Here is a 3,421-nt window from a genome sequence, read left to right on the forward strand (position 1 = left end):
CATTGTCCCGTTTGTAATAGGTAATCGTTAGCCATTTATTTATTCAATCAACAAAATATTTGTTAATGCCTATGTCTGCATCCTATATTTAGCAATAGACATAGAAAAGATGATTGATTTCAATTCCTGTTGGATATAGAAAAAACTGTCAGCAATCTCCAAATAAGGCCGAGAATTTCTGGCATACAGTCAAGTAATAATTTTGATACCTTTTTAACTAATATAAAGCAAAAAGCAGTTGTGACTGAATTTCACAATGGACCCCAAATTTCTGCCCACAGAGACTAGTAAAACATTGAGTGGACCCTTTCTCTTTATCTAGGACACCAGTCATGTATAATCTGCAGAGACTGCTTTGGGGAGCAAACTGTCTCTTGTATATCAAATTACCGAATGATCAGCACTACTTCTGTGCTGGAATATTAAAGTGATTTAAAATCTCACCTTGAGACAGAGGACTGGAAACAGTGTTAATAATATCTTAAAGAAACCAATGGAATACTTAAGTTTGTTCCTCTTCAGTTTCTAGAACTTTCTATTGCATTGTTATTAAAAAGAATCATAAGAGAATCTATTCTAGGAAGCACTTCCCTCAAAATGCTTTTAAATGAGAAGAAAAAAATCACATAAACAGACATTATAAAATAATCAGTTGAACTCTATAATAGAAGTATATAAATGTTGCTCAGTCACAAGTTCAAGAGAATGGAATAGAGGACTAGTAGACCTTATTATTAAATAATTCAATTGTTAACTAGTAAAGAAAATGGAATGTGGAAGAAGTAAAACTGCATTTCAGAAGTAAAACATTCCAATGTTTCCATCAGACAGATTCTGAAAATGAGCACATCCTGTACAGCTTGCCTTCTTTATATTCGGGACCAGGTCCTCAAAAATGCAAGTCACATATTCAATCTTCTTATATTCACAGGAAGAGTTTATGGGAAATAGATTAACTTAATTCTGACAATTAGCTTTAATATTGTGCAGGGACTAAGGGGAGAGAATGAGAACTCTAAGAACTTAAAGAAAAATTAATCTTGACATATGTAAAATGGTAAGGGATTGTAGAGGAGGTATTACCTGTTTACTGGATATCAACATAAATTGAAGTGAATGAAACTGAGGGAGATTGTTAGGCAAATTTTTTACTACTTTCAGTCCCTTTAACTCTATTATTCAGAATCAAATTATTTGCAAACTAAGGAAGATGTCTCCCAGTTTCATAACTCTGTTCTTTTTCTTTCCTCCATCTTCCTACATTCCCAAAGCCCTTCTCTTTACTTACAGCATTATGAATCACTCTTACAAAAAAGCCTTAGAACTTCTGCCAACATTTCCAACATCCAGTACTTTAGAAGATAAAGAAGGTTTAACAACAGGATACCTTAAAGAAGGAACCAGCTAAGTAGAAGGAAAAGCAGGAAAATAGTGAAAACACGGTAAAATGAGTACTTCAAGAATAAGTAGTTAATCAGCTAACCACAAGGAGGGTGAGGGTACACTAAGCTGAGAACTGAAATACTAAAATGAATACTGGGAATAATAACCTTGTTTAATTGGATTGCTAACAACATTGAAGTGGATCGCTGAGTTGAGAATATTCTTTTGATGGCACTGGCTAAAATGGGGAACAAAGAAATGGCCATTAGAGATTGATATAAAATGAAAGACTTTCATCTAATTTTCCTGCATAATTGTACTGAGGAGAGATTATATTTTAATCAGGAGGAGAGGAAATAACTTGAGACATTTGTGAAACTTGCCCCCTAAGGAAGCAAGACATGATGGAATCTGCACAGACATGGGATAGCTGATGTTAAATTGGAGAGAATGCTATCATATTAAAAGGGGGCAGAGATGGAGATAGAACTGTTATAGTAGGATTAGAAAATTCTGTCCTGATTTTTTATTTTTAGTGAAAGAAGAATCATGCTCATAAGCGGAGAGTGAGGAGGTGGTGAATATTTTTTTTAAAAAGGATGTGTGGGGGACCTTCAAGATGGTGGAGGAGTAAGATGTGGAGATCACCTTCCTCTCCACAAATACATCAAAAATACATCTACATGTGGAACAACTCCTACAGAACACCTACTGAACGCTGGCAGAAGACCTCAGATTTCCCAAAAGGCAAGAAACTCCCCACATACCTGGGTGGGGAAAAAGAAAAAAAAGAGACAAAAGAATAGGAATGGGACATGCACCTCTGAGAGGGAGCTGTGAAGGAGGAAAAGTTTCCACACACTGGGAAGCCCCTTCACTAGTGGAGGGGCAAGGGGGGAAGCTTTGGAGCTACAGAGGAGAGCACAGAAACAGGGGTGCGGAGGGCAAAGCGAAGAGATTCCCACACAGAGGATTGGTGCAGAGCAGCACTCTCCAGCCTGAGAGGCTTATCTGCTTACCCACCGGGAGGGTGGGGGCTGGGAGCTGAGGCTCGGGCTTCAGAGGTCAGATCCCAGGGAGAGGACTGCGGTTGGCTGAGTGAACACAGCCTGAAGGGGGCTAGTGTGTCACAGCTAGCTGGAAGGAAGTCCAGGAAAAAGTCTGGAACTACCTAAGAGGCAAAAGACCATTGTTTTGGGGTGCACAAGGAGAGGGGATTCAGAGTACCGCCTAAATGAGCTCCAGAAACGGGCGTGAGCTATGGCTATCAGTGCAGACACCAGAGACGGGCATGAAACCCTAAGGTTGCTACTGCAGCCACCAACAATGCTGTGTGCAAGCACAGGTCACTATCCACATCTCCCCTCCCGGGAGTCTCTGCAGCCCACCACTGCCAGGGTCCCGTTATCCAGGGACAACTTCCCCTGGAGAACACACGGTGCAACTCAGTCTATTGCAATGTCACACCAGCCGCTGACACTGCAGGCTCACTCCGCATTCCATACCCCTCCCTCCCCCCGCCTGAGTGAGCCAGAGCCTCCTAATCAGCCGCTCTTTTAATCCCCTCCTGTCTGGGCGAAGAACAGATGCCAGAGGGTGACTTACATGCAGAGGTGGGGCCAAAAGCAAAGATGAACCCCAGGAGCTGTGCAAATAAAGAAGAGAAAGGGAAATTTCTCTGGGCAGCCTCAGGAGCAGTGGATTAAATCTCCACAATCAACTTGATGTACCCTGCATCTGTGGAATACCTGAATAGACAACGAATCATCCCAAAATTGAGGCGGTGGACTATGTGAACAACTGTAGACTTGAGGTTTACCTGTACCCTAATACTAACCCATAACCTAACACTAAACTGTACCCTAACCCATATCCTAACCCTAACCCGTAGCCATACTCTAACGTGTACTCTAAACCGCACACTAAACCTAACCCTAACCCTAAACCTAAACCTAACCTTAACCCATGCCCTAACCCTAACCCGTACCCTAACCCTAACCCACAGCCATACCCTAACCTGTACCTTAACCCATACCCT

The sequence above is a fragment of the Monodon monoceros genome, unplaced genomic scaffold (genome assembly GCF_005190385.1).
Source record: "Monodon monoceros isolate NGI ecotype Baffin Bay Population unplaced genomic scaffold, NGI_Narwhal_1 Super_Scaffold_8, whole genome shotgun sequence".
NCBI lineage: Eukaryota > Metazoa > Chordata > Mammalia > Artiodactyla > Monodontidae > Monodon > Monodon monoceros.